This window comes from Lonchura striata, chromosome 3 (genome assembly GCF_046129695.1).
Source record: "Lonchura striata isolate bLonStr1 chromosome 3, bLonStr1.mat, whole genome shotgun sequence".
NCBI lineage: Eukaryota > Metazoa > Chordata > Aves > Passeriformes > Estrildidae > Lonchura > Lonchura striata.
In genome coordinates this window covers 88174676-88189342 of record NC_134605.1, presented here as the reverse complement: position 1 = coordinate 88189342, position 14667 = coordinate 88174676, and the positions used below count along the sequence as shown (strand labels likewise).

The 14667-nt window shown below is 37.8% G+C and overlaps 1 long non-coding RNA gene across 2 annotated transcripts in view; it reads left to right on the top strand.

Annotated features, from left to right (window-relative positions):
* Window positions 1–14667, top strand: part of LOC110468100 (uncharacterized) — a 95500-nt gene that overhangs the window by 61029 nt on the left and 19804 nt on the right. The gene's annotated exons all lie outside the window — the stretch shown is intronic.

The window sequence follows — 14667 nt, the reverse complement described above, 5'->3', positions numbered from 1 at the left end:
TTTTTGTCTTAATTTTTATATAGTACACCTATTATCCCAAACACCTAGTATCCCAAACCCCAAATCCCAGTCCCAAACCACAATCCCCAAATCCCGAACCCCAAATCCCAAATCCCAAATCCCAAACCCCAAATCCCAAATCCCAAACACCAAAAATCCCAAAACCCCCAAATCCTATTAAGACAAAATGAAAGACAATACAAGATGAAAATGTTTACACATTTATTCAGCTAATAATAATGTTCCCTCTTGAAACTTAGCTGTAAATCCAGCCCAGGCTTCCACCTTCTCCTTCCTGCAAAATCTTGTGCAAGGAGGAAGACCTGCATGGGGGTTGCCAAGTTGGAATACAACATAGCCTTTGATGTGGACTCAGTGGATGTTCAAAGACTTGCCACGAAATGGAGAAGAAAAACTAAGGGAATCCCCTAAAACTACCAGGTAACAATCACCTTTTTCATTAAATTTAAGGATGGGATTGAAACTATTTGTTAGGTCCCCTTACAAAATCAAGAAGAGTTCAATGAGATTCCATGGGAGGTCCCCTCTATAAGTTCCTGAGCAAGTATGTCCATTCATTCCTTAACAACTGAAGAGTGTGAAAGATCAATTACATTTTTTCATTACCATCACATATTGTACAAATTTATGCATGTTTAGGGTTTCCTAAATGAACTGATGAGATGTCTGCCATATGAGCTGTTTTTTAAGGCATGCAGAAAATTTATGCTTGTGCTGAATGTAGTTGCCAACTTACTTACTGGAGTGAGAAATGTGTCTTTCTCTTCCAAGGACTCTTTTACTATAAACAATTTTTGGCTTTTTCTTTTGATCAGTAAATCCCTCTACAGCTGAAACTTTCTTCACTGACAGAGGATTGATCTGTTGAAACATTTTAACTAGCTTCCTTTAACTTTTGCACAGAAACTCTTTCAATCTAGATATATCTTCATATATTGCAATTTCAGCAAAGGACCAGTGTTGTAAAAGTCTCAGAAGAATAACTGCAATAAAAATTACACAAATCTAAATAAATCAGGCCAATGTCAGGAAAGTAAAAGAGAAGTGAAAGGAAATTAAAGATCATTGGCTTAGCTAGATTAGAAAAATATATTCTGTAAGAAGAGACAATCCTAAATTAAACACGCCTTAAGGTAATGTAACATGTACACCTTCACTCCAACCAGCTAAGATGAACTGGCAAAAATCTTTCTTTCCCCAGCATAATTGTGTTTACATTAAGATTTACAACAAGAAATATAGAAAACTGTACTGCTAAGTGTTGTGACTTTTTTAGTTGATGCGGTTATTTTTTTTGATGAACTGACACAGCTTTATAAAAATAGTCAAGTTTTATTTATTGAGAATATATGGCATTCTTTTTAACACAGAAGTATTTTTAAAAAAGATACTCCTTCTCCTCCCCTGAGAACCTGCAGCTAGTATCATCATTACACTAAAAAGATTTTAGCATGGACCTGCCCATGAATCAATACCTTTTAAAATATTTTTCCTAGCATTTTTCAAAGTATAGACACTCTGAAAAGTCTTCTAGTAGAGATAATGATTCCTGTAAAGCGAATTTCACCTTAATTAGCTTTAGCAGACCTTTGTTTTGACCAAAGATCTTGAGACTCCTATGGAAGTTCAGATTTTAATTGAGTTAATCTATTTTTAAACAGTAGATGTATGTATAATAATTTTCATAACATGTAATTTTACCTACAATCAGTCTGAATAATTGCTGAAGATCAGAGAGCAAGCGACTGGCAGAGATGAGAAGAGGCAGTCTTGTTTAGTGCTTAGCTGTACAACACTCAAGTTTTCTCATTAATTACTGTTTTTGCCTGAAGCTGGGGAAAATGCCAGAGGAAGTCTGGTGAGAGAACAGCACTGTCTTGGGAGGACGGGATGCTCAGAAAAAGAATGTACTACAATTAAGATATTATGCAGGGGCTGGGAACATTTCTAGTGTGTTTTTTGTGCAAGATGGTGACCCACTGAAATAATATAAATTTTTAGATATTGTGATATTTTAAAAAAATACTAATATTTATCTGTCTTGTAAATATTGTACACATATTCATATCTTGTTGAATTAGCTTGTTTCCTAAATCAAAAAGTATATACCTATTTACACAGCTGATATTACATAAGCAATTACCTAAATGAAAAGCTGAAATGAAAATAGAAATATTAGCACCATTTTGCAATTCAATGATTTCACAGTCAAAACTCTACAACATAAGGAAAGATTGTACAACTGGACACCTTAGTGTACTTGGATGAAAATTTTCAAAATTCCTAAGACTTTTTTTGTCCCTTGGTGAGGCTTTACAGAAAAACTGAAATGTCTAAATATAAGAATATAACAATAATTTATTCTACATAGACTGCCACTTAATTGAATTGTAACTACACCATGAGAACCCTTTGAAAATGCGGGCTGACCCCCTCATATTTTTTCATCTTGATTAGGAAAAGAAAGTGTAAAAGCCTCTACAAATCCTGAGTCCTTTTGTTGCCAGCATGCACAATGCATCGATACTGATCAGGCATTTATGTGCTGTCCTGAAACATGTATCACATATATAACAATTTGCAATGTATCAGGCTCCCAAATAGAGGTTCAAGCTATGATGTGTCCATAGAGCCTCATTTTACTTGCACATTTTGAAAACACTCTCTCCCAGGGAGGTAAAATTCTTCTGGTCTTCAGATGAAGCATTTCAACATTTATTTCTTGGACCTTTATATGACTATTCATTATATTGCTGAAGGAATATAATTTCACCCCCACCTTTTTAAATTGTATAAATAGCTACATAGATTGTAACCCATATATATATATTATATATTCCTGCCTCCAAGTGCTATCTCTATTGCACCTTGCCTATTAGGATTCAGTCATTACTAGAGACCATGGGCTTCATTCCCAAATTGTTTGTTACTGCAACTTCTCTTCTTGCTTGCCTCCAGACAAACAACTGCAAATACAGTAAAAAATAACTGCATTTCTTACAACACTCCCTTATATCTCCTACTATCACTCTGCTTCCAGTTGTAATTCCTGATTTGCAGACTCCTGCTGCAGGCAGTCCCGCAACACGGGTAATGAGTCATGCAGAGCAGTACGGAGTGCCCAGGCAAACAGGGGAAATCAGTTACACGCTCGGGAGTGCTGCAGCCACGGAGGCAATATGTAGAATTTAGACAGTGGCAATATATCTAGGGCATAGCTGAAGATATAAGCCCTTCCTCTTTCACCTAGTCAGAGCACAGCTGGGGAAGATGGAATTCATTTTTGGAGCCTGGGCCATCCCAAGAGGGCAGTAACAACAAATCAGCAAGAACAGCCTGCCAAAGGGAGACAAGGCAAGCAGTCCCTGTCTAAAATATGCTAAATGAAGGGCATGAGCACATGGTAGGGGCTGAATACCTTGCATTGAACAGAGAACAACTCAGCAGTGAGAAAGGGGGAAAAAAGGAAAGAAACTCTATTTTTAAGGCTCAGTATACTTGTAGAAGTTGATATGTTGTATTGGCACACTTCTGAGCTGCAATGTATGTGAAAAAATTAGCAAACCTGATTCCACCCTCTCTCTAAGACAGATGGTTATGCTAGTGAAGAAACAGCTGTCAGTGTGCCTCAGGCACAGATGTGATCTTCGGGATATGTCTAAACTGCTAATTGCCAGAGATCTTTGGGCCACTGGGACCTAGGCCACACCCTGTGTTGTCTTTACTGGGATGAATGCTGATCACAGACTGGTTTGGGTGGGAACAGACCTTTAAAAGTCATATAGTCCAATCTCCCTTAATGAACAATGACATCTTCAACTAGATCTGTTTGCTCAGAGCCCTGTCCAACATGACTGAATTTTTCTAGTGACAGAACACCTACAGTTCCTTGTGGCAACCTGTTCCAAAGTTGCACTACTCTCATTCTAAAAACCTTCTTCCTTATGTCTAATCCAAATTGACCCATCTTCAGTTCTAAACCATTACCATTGCAATGATGCACACTAGATTCCTGTTGTTCTGCTTCACCTCAATTTGTGGGAAGGGGTGGAAGCCTGGGCACCCACTGCCAGTAAGGATCCAAAGCATGTTATACTCTTTTCCCATTCTGGATGACTGGGGACCAAAGGCTCTTGTCCTGTTAATTCTTGTAAACACAAACATAAATGAGTCATGGCTTATTAAATTGCCTCTTAATGGGATAAATGTAATCTACTCTGCTTAGCAAGCACAAAAATCACACCTCTGACAACATCACTGTGTCAGTAACATTTCCTTAGACTACAGATGGTATTTGTTTGGTGCTGGCTTTGGAGACCTTGGGCTTCCCCTCAAGGATGCAAGAGCATAAAAGATGAGTGCATATGCCAAAGTCTGTTCTTCCTGAGACCCATCACTTGCAGTAGACTACTCTGATTGTATATCTTCAGCCTGTTGTGTAGGAGAAAACAACTAAGTAGACCACACAGGAGGATCAAATTAAGGACTGAACTGTTGAGTTAAACTCTGTCATCACCCTGGTGTAAGTAGGCGGAAGCTGTACTCATGTTGGTGGATTTAAACTGATACAAAATCAGGGTAAGTAAAACAAGGGACAAGACTCCACATACTAAGCTAAGAAGTCTTCCCAGCCCTTGGGGTAGTATTATCCAAAAGTAAGGCATTCAAGAGATAGTTTTGAAAGAAAAGGCTCTGAAGAAATACTGTCCTTGCATTATCACAGTATAATAATTATCACAGTATAATATATTGATATACAAAGAGCTGAGACTGTAGCCTACGATGTCAGGAACCCTGTTTAAAAGGTCAGATGAACTGGAAAAAGTCTTCTTAAAGCTAATAATTCATTTCATTGTTATTATTTACTCATCAAAATGATATATTGACTTTGAAGAAGCAGAGTGAGTGGGATTTTTCCACTTCTATCTTTAAAAATGTAAAATCTTACAAGGCAACAGACAAGAGGTCAATCAGGTTTAAAGATATCAAGGACCAGAATGTTGTGATTATTTAGGGTCTTTGCACTCATATAAGCAAGGTTCCATGTATCTCACTGGAAGTGAGATTTGTTTTCTGTAAGAATATTACTTTTTTTTTTCCTTAATCATAGTGTCAATTCAAACTGCTTTTAGAATTAAATACACATAGATGGCATATGACACACTATGACAGGTGAAAGAAATGTAGTTTTCTTAAAATAAAATATTTGTGTGAGTCAGACCTGAAAGATATGTCTGTATGCCGTAGAGAGAAATGGCTATGCAGTAACTCAGGAAAAATCCTGAACAAAGCTAAAAAATATTAGTTATTATGCACTCAGTTGGCAGAACAGCTCTTAACAGCAGAAATGGCACACAAGAGTAATGAGAAGAGGATATTTAAAAACCTTTTATTTTACATAATCTGCAACAGAATAATTAGTTATAATTGTGATAATTAATAGCACTGATTTTGATTGCTATTAGAGAATATATAAATACTAAAAAATTCTATTCTTGCATGGGATAAAAAAGCATGTTTAAGACACAGTAGACTAAGAAAATACCTTTTATTTTTATTCTTTCCAAGACCAGGGTCCAGCAAAACAGAAGAAAATTAATGAGAATAAAAATATTCTTGATGTTTTTTCCTATCTTAGTAGGTGGAAATTACATTTTATTATTCTTTAGAGTTAGTACTATGCTGCTTAATAGCCCATTTCTTCATGTTCCTATCTCCACTTGTAACACGGTTGTAGGAAAAAACATTTTTATGATTCTGTTCCAAATAGTCTCACTTGAATAACTTGGTCTTACTAACTAAAAAGTATCAGCAGCACTTTAAGTTTTGCACTTTTAAGATTTAACCCTGCAGAGTTAATCCTAAGCCTATTTTTTTTTTTTTTTTGCTATTACTCAAGAATCTTTAAAATAAAACCCTCTTCCATGTTCATTACTCTTGGAAGTCCACTTGAAGCCACCAGAAAACTAAGCTGAATACAAGTGTGAATTCCATCAAATATGTGAATCTGCTCCCTCAACACTGAAATCTGGCCAGTAAAACCAGCAAATTACCCAACCCTATTTCCATTAGATCTCTCACCTAAGAAACAAATTCCATTGGATCTTTTGGGAAATCTTTCATTGCTTCAGGAAGCATGTGCTATATTCTGAAATTTGCTGGATTGACATGGTGGCAGTTTGCACAGAACTGCTGGGATAGTCATCTACTGGATGAGACAAAATTAAAGTGGTGCCAATATTTGACTGTCCACTTGGATATGTGCTGTTTGGAGTTTCCTGGTCAAATTTAAATTTTATTATCTACATATTTCTTGCCCTTAAAAAAAGATGTGATGTGATAGAAACAAGCTATATGGACTTTTCTTCCATTTATTTTGCTGTGAGTTCATGGGCATTTATCCTGTCTATGGCTTTGTAGAAAAAATCTGTCTAACCTCACTTTTAAAACAAATTATGTGTATGATGTGTGGGGAAACTGTACTGAGCTGGATGCAGTGGCCCAAGAGAGGTTGAGCAGATGCACCCAGTAGGCACAAACAGAAAACACACATGTACACCCCATGCACCCTCCTGGAACAGTCCTGAGACAGGCCCAGGCAGAAAGTCCCTTCATTTGTGTTCCCATGTGCCATGGGGCTCTCTGCTCCTCTGGGGTGGTGAAGATTGGCTCATGATGAGCTGATGAATCCTGGATAGCCCTCGGAGGACCCAGAGCAAGGAATTATTTGGATTCCTCTCCATGTACCATTACTTCTCTGCGTTTCTGTGTATACAGAAGAGCTTTTGTGACATAACACACAGATGCTGGTGCTCATACAAACAAATTTTGTGGTTTTGACCAACAGGAAGTGCCTCACTGAGGATGTATGGAAAGACAGAAAATGTTAGAAGAATTTGTCTTTGGGATCATTTTTGACAAAGATAATATTTCAATACCTCTTTCACTGTAATTTCGATAAGGTCATGATTTTATGAAGCAACAGGTTTCCAGCTCACACAGTGCACCCAGAGGGGCACATCCTCTGCTATCAGAGAAGACTGATTGATGCCTGTCTTTTTCCAAGATTTGTGGTTACAAATAGCAGGTAAAATGCAAGGAAGACACTGTGATTGATCAACTGGTTTCAACAAGACAAATCAGATTTTGTTTTGAAAGCAAAAGGTGCACAATGCAGTACATAAATAGAAAGTGCATCTCACACAAGCAGTATGAGCTGCATGGTTGGTCTGGACAGGATCAATGGAAATGTCTGTCCCCCTTCTATCAGGATAACAGATGGTAGTAACATCCATTTCTGTTCATCAAAGCAGTAAGGTGGGTAGTGACAACTTTTCAACCATGTCTTTTCCTCTGAGCAAGTAACCCAGACCCACAAAAGTGACCCACTGGTACCCTGTGGCATCTCAAGAATTAATGAAAATTATACCAGATTACATTGGCATTTCCCTTGTCATTCCACAAAGCTCCTTCTGAAATCAGAACTGAGCATTTGGTTTTAATGGTACAACAAGCAAAATGACAGCATAGAGATGTTGCTGGCATCCAAAATTCTTGCCATGACAAACGATACCCAAGGACTCTGAGAAATGGCCTGTACAGTTTCTAGATTTTAAGAATATATTAATCCATTTTATTCTGTCAAAAGAAAGCAATAAAAAATGTATAGATCAGTGGACACTAAAATGACTTTGTCTGATAGCTTACATTTTGATATCTGGGGTCAAGCACAGAGGCAAGGGGATGACAGCAGCATTTCAACTGTAACACTCATGAGACAGAGCAAGGATCTTCAGACTTCTCAGATCCAGCAGTACTGAGCTGAAGCAGCAGCTGAGCAGATGGAAAGCTGCTATCTGCTGGATGCCATTGTAGTACCAGTCCTTTTTGGCTCTTTGATGAGTTAGGAGAAATCACACACCAGTCCTGTAGCATGCTGTAGAGTTGTGTTTTCAATGTGTATCCCCTCATATTGATTTATCCCTCCATATCCCCTCTTTGTACCTGTGTAATCTACCCCAGTTTTCCCCTCCTTTGCCCCCCGAGAGCCACTCCCCTGTCTTTCCCCTGTTGGCTGTTCAGTTTTCCCCACCCTCCCTATATCTGGCTGCTCTGGGCAGGGCTCCCTCTCTTTCTCGGGAGGTCCTTCGAAGCCACGTGTGGGCTGGGATCTCTCCAGGCTCTCATTAAACTTTGGAACTAATCCTGAGGGAGAGCGCCTCTTTCCTTTGCTTGTGGGACCAGCTCGTCTTTGGACTCATGTGGGAGCTTCTCCAACCCCCCAGGATCCAAGGAGAAGTTCCTTCCCTCTGCCCGCCTCACCCCACTGCCCAGCTGGCCGGGCTCCACAGGGGTTTTATCCCCGTGGATTTGAGGGAGAGACGCAGCACATGCAGTGACTGTTCCAGAGCTTAGAGTGCTTAGAACCAGATCCTCTTTAAAATGTCAGATTAACTCATCGCTTAAATGTACAGCAACTCCAGCGAAGTCAACAACTAACTGAGTAACCACTGGTGTCTATGTGGCTTCTTTTACTAATATTTGATGTCTCAGTGCAATGACATTATTTGACACTCTTGGTCATGCGTACTTCAAGGTCAAAAACCTGCTCTGAGTGGGGAAGCCCATCACATCAACAGACTAACCATGATATGTTAGTAGTTTACAAAACAACTTTGTTAGCTATCTCCAAAATAACTTTCACTTGGGAACTGTCTCTAGAAGCATCCTTCACAACCACTTCTTTGTTGACGGGTCCTGTGCCAAGTATATATTGGATGAAGGATGAAGCCTTTTGCCTGAAGCAGCCATATGATCTCTGTTTTCTCTTGCTTTTCCACAATCAGCATCAGCTTTTTTTCTCATTCTTCTGGTTTTATTGATGCTTGTACATCTGCATGAATGTTTCATGTTCTGCATGAAAATGTGAATTTTCAGCACATCAAAATTAGAGTGTAAACAATTCTGTATGTGTGTATCCTTAAGGGCACTGCCCTAAGTTTTCAGGTGAAAATATTAGAAAATATTAGTCACAAAAAAAAAAAAGGGACTGATCTGAAGCTACTCATCAAAACAAAATGAAAGTAAGTTTTAAAGTGCTATTTTGCAGAGATTTCTGTGAATGTTGTTTTCCCAGTATCTAGTGAAGTATTCCCAAAGGAGACCTGAATGTTACTTTCAACTATTTATTTAATAAATTCATATGCTGTTAAGGCAACCTACAGAACTCTGGGATTAGTTCATCCTCACTGTTGAGCAAGGTCAGCAGGTCAGCAGTGGTGAAGCAATGCGCAGAATAGGCCTGTGCTAAAGAGGCCACCTCACTGCCCTTTGATGTTTAAAATTCTTTTCCTAGTATGCCCCTGTGCGTTGCAAAGCTACCACATTTCTAAGCAGAATTGTGAGCATCCCAAAGGAAGCACAAATTTGATGCCGTGGTAGGTGGCCACGTTCCATGTGCATCCTCAAAGTCAAACTGATTTACCATTTTCCTTAACTCTACCTGTCAATGACAGATACCCCCCTTATCACTAGAGCAGTAATAATAATAGCCCAAATAAAGCAAGGTGCTTGCTGGGCCTTGCTGTAACTTAGTGATTTATTGTGTATTACATGGGAGCTTAAAGGTGAACCTTATAGTGAATCTCCATGATTTAGCACATATTACAGAGGTGCTTAGCATGTAATTCTGTTGTAAATTTATATTGATTTGCTGTACAGTATACAGAACCTTATGGTGTAGCTTCATTGGGAGGTTTTTCTTGCTCACTTCAGTATCATGTACTGCGACTGTAGCTCCAGTGTGAAATGCTCTGATTTACAGGGGCTACAGATGATTTCACTGTGCAGCTCTGCTGTGACCCTCTAATGACGTCCTCACGGAGTCCTGCTGGAGGATAGGTTGAACTTTAACAACTCACTGATGCTACCATGTGGCAAAGTATCTGCAGCCAATGAAATATTTAATATTTTAAAAAAAGCTTTCAGAACACAAAATCTGGATTAAAGCACATTTGCTTCTAGTCTAGATGCTAATAAGGTGTGACAACACATTACTTGTTCACCTTTTCCACAAAAATCCTAATATTACCAACACTGCACATCAATTACTCTAATTTCCAAAAACTCCAAATTTTTTTGCTTATATAGTGTTTTCATATAGGTTTGTCTTAGGCCAGAAGCTCAAATTTTCAAGAGACAGTTTGTGGCAGATTGGCTGCAGTCAGCAACTAAACATCCTCATAGCTGCTCACTCACCCACACTCCCATCAGGATGGTGGAGAGAAATGGATGAGTAAACACAAGAACTTGTGAGTAAAGACAATTTAACAAATTTTCAATTAAACAATTTAACTATTTAAGAATTTTTCTCCTCGTGAAGGCACAAGGAGATAAAAACCCCAAGTGACATAAAGACAATCACTCACCACTTCCTACAAGCAGATAAGTGTGCAGCCAGTCTCCAAGCCACAGCTGCTTTGAAAAAACTTCTCCTGGATTTATGGGTGAGCACATTATATTTTATATGAATGATCTCACCCTTGTCAGTTTGGGTCAGCTGTTGCAGTTCTGTCCCCTCCCAATTTCTTGGCAACCCCAGCCTATTTGCTGGTGATGCAGAGTGATAAACAGAGAAAACCTTGCTGCTGTGTAAACCCTTCTCAGCAGCAGCTAAAACACTGATGTGCTACCAACACTGTTTTACTCACAAATCCAAACCACAGCACCTTTGTTGTGGGCTCCTTTGATGAAACTCTACTCCATCCCAATCACTATTGTACACTGTTGTACAATATCTAAGAAAGCAGATCTCAGTAACGTTGTCCTCAGCCCTAAATTTGAGAATTAAACAATACAGTATAGAAAATAGTGCCATTTTTCTTTGCCGTGTGGCAATTTCTATCTATTTCAATAAGCAGCCAGAGGTACATGGCAGCTAAGATCCTAACTGAGATGTGCCAATAAAGTGCCTAAAATTCTCTGGGGTTAGTTTGAGCCCAATAGCTTTGAATTCAATTTAGTATTCTACAGAAAGTCTATACGGAGTATGTAAAGAAGGGGCACAAAACAGTGTCAGTATTAGCTGCAATTCTGTAAATGGTGACAGCAAAACAAGAAACCCAAAATGAAACAACAACAACAACAAAAGAGCAAAAAACCAAGGACATAACACTACCAGGATGGAACATCATAGTCAGTGTGAGGTGGTAGAAGGCATATTTGTGGATGTTGTTATGATGAGAGCTTAGTGTCAGCAAAGATATCAAAAAGCTCTCTGAAATCATAGATTAAATTGAACAATTGTTATTGTATACCTTCAAACAAAAATAATTGTTTTGTATTTGCAAACTCACCCAAGTAATTTCTCATCTTCAAGCAGTCATTCTTCATCCAGGAGCTGGTCTTTTTTTCTCAGGTGATGAATTAGAGCTTGCACAAAGCACTTTCATCTGCTCAGTCCTCTTCACATCTTTCTCCCTTTGCTCAAGACTAACACATATTTAGTGGAGCTGCTTGCAAGGAGTTCCTCTCCTCTTTACTTCCTTTACTGCCATACCCTGGGACTGCATTGGTGTGTTTTCCACAGATGTTCTATTCAAATGTGTTAAAACAGCAGAGTTTCAAAGCAGGTAAATTAATGCTCTGCAACAACCTTGCAGGATCAATTTTATTATGAGCATTTGGAGAATTTTGAACACAATTGTTCTCTTTAGTTAGAAAGAACTAAACAAACTAAACCAAAAAATCATGAAGGTATCGCAAAGAAAGTGTTGGAGGGAAAGAATTGCTTAGACTTAAATACTGCAACTTTGTGAAGAATTCAAGATTGAAAAATGTCAGTTGTGGTAGCAGACTTGCAGGGCAAAGCCATATGTAGTCAGAATCACTGAAAAAATGGCTATCCCACATGCTGAAAGATATCTAGAATGTGTATCTAAATTTCAATAATTCAGATTCTGGGTAAATGTATGTCTTTGCTCAAATATAGAAAGGTGGTTGGAAGAGGTATATTTAGGGTGTATTTATTCTATGCATTTATGATTTTCTTCCAGCAGATGGGAAAAAAATGACACAACACTATATGTAAAATGGAAGTCTCTATAAGCAAGCAGACCTCCCAAAGTATTTAAGTAAGATGGAAATATGAAACGTAATAGCCTACATTAAATTACAGGAATGGAATACTGCCATTAGATGATTTATACTCTTGTTGCAATGTTATTAAAGATGATACACCTAAAGATGATATACACACATGAATATAGATACAAGCCTTTTACTAGACTAAGATTTAAATGCTGTTATCAAGAATGAAAACAGTATTTTAGATCTATGGTCCTTTACTGAAAAGGCCATGCAAATTCAACAGATAATTAAGCTTAGCTAAACCAATGAAAAATATATGCATTAGCTTTCAGCTGCCACATTATCTTTTTTTTAAAAATATTGTAAGTACATATTTAAAACATATGAGTGTATTTTAATGGGTGTTTTCAGCACAACATGACAGCTTGAGAGCCCAGAGGAACATTGCACAGTGCACTGCTGCCCTCTGGCTGGAGGCTGAAAGAATAAAATTTGAATATTCACTTAGGTATGCGACATCGTCACCTTGACAAGCTGGAGACATTTTAGCTAACAAATTCAATTTTCTTTTTATATCTCATGAAACCTGAAGCCTGGTAAGAAGTATGGCATTTCCAAATTGAAAATAAGCTACTGTATGAAGGGATGTGTAGCTTTTGTATTATTTTTTGGATTCTACATCACAAAAGATATCAAGTCATGAAGTGTATCAGGGCTATTAGGTACCTTAATTTCTCATTGCATACATTCTGGATAAAATTTTGTCCATGTTGTGGTAAGGAAATATATGGATAATATATGTAGTACATATAATAAATTTCATGTTCATTAAATTCAGCTACAGAAGTCCATTATATTTTTAAGTGAATGTATACAGTGGCAGATAATTATAAATCCAAGACAAATGAAAAAATGTCTTATAAAACCACACCAACAAGTAGATATTAATCTGTGTGATTGCTGGGACTAATTATTAAGTATGGTAAATAAGCTGTCTAACAAGGGAATAATTTTTATGTGTGTCTTCTGCCAAGATCTTGTGAAAATGGTAAGTAGCCAGAAAGAAGAGAAGAGAAGAGAAGAGAAGAGAAGAGAAGAGAAGAGAAGAGAAGAGAAGAGAAGAGATTTTTTGAGCCCCTGAAGAAGAGCTTGGGCAGCAAAAGAGAAGATTTTTTTCAGAATGGGAAGTTCTGCTTAAATGCAAGGCTATGCAAATATATGCCCAATGCAAATTATTCTCTAGCAATTAAAAATAATCCCCTATACACCTGAAAATTGGGCATTCAAAAACGTATCATGACAGTAAGAGAGAGAATCAAATCCACCCACCAATCACAGACTGAGACAGGTGAAACTCATAAAGTTTCTTTAGATTATTTATTTCTTCTTGCTACCTGAGTATAAAATGAGTTCTTTGGAATCACACAAAAAGCTTTAGCATGCCAGGTGCTATGTTTCAAGTACAATACTTTGTAGGGGGAGAATGGAAGATCCATCAGTAGCCAAGTAGCACATTCCTGTTCACACCTTCCTAATTCTGCAAGTTGACAGAGGCATGGACTGAATCTTGGTTTTACTCCACTAATGATCAAACTTTCACTCACAAATTCCTACACATAGATCAAACTATTGTGACAAGATAAAGAATACCAGAAATCATTGTTAATGCAGAGGTGGTGTAAGAAACAAATGTTATCGTTAATAATGAAGAATGACAGCAGCAACAAGAACAAAGAGCAAATCTAAACCCCACCTCCTGCTATTCCTAAAAATTATTTTTCTTTACACCAGCTGCCATTTCTAATTTTAGCATTGGGTCTTTTGTCCCTCTCTTTTAACCACGACTTTTCAGTCTCTAAATTTGCATCTTCACTCTTTCTTTCTGGTTTCAACTTACTCTTTCTGCTTCTCTCTTCAGTAATTTTCTTCATACTTGATAAAATCAAGTTTCCCAATAAAGTACAGCTTAAACTCTAAATTCTCTGGGTTTTTGCCCTTTGTTTTTCTTCATTTGCCATTTAAATCTGAATTAACCCATTAACCATGAAAACAGATATAAAACCAGTTAATTTTTTATTGCACAGTGGCCTGACACTGCTGTCTTTCTGTGAATTATTCCCTCTTCAAGTCACCATTTGATTTCTTTTTATTAACTATAATTCTAGAAAACTCCATTCAGCAGCAGAATTCATGATGTATGGATTATTATATAATCCATTCTGTCATTTTTATTTATGTCCATTAAGATACTGATTCCTGCCTCTCAGGTTCTACAGCCTCAGTCCTTTGCCCCTCTCTCTACAATGTTCATTGTTCTAGCTTATGTTTTAAATCAAACTCATATTCATTTTCTTTAGCAACCCATCAGTTACTGAATAGGTTGGAACAAATTCCATCACCATACTGAGAACAATAATCCCCACCTTCCTCAGTTCTAAACCCCACCCCTCATCACTGTCCCCATCACTCTCATTTTCCTGTATGTTATACAGTCCTGGTACAGTTGTGCAGTTGCAGTTGTCCATTTCACCTTCTCTTTTCTTCTTTTCACCAGTAGGC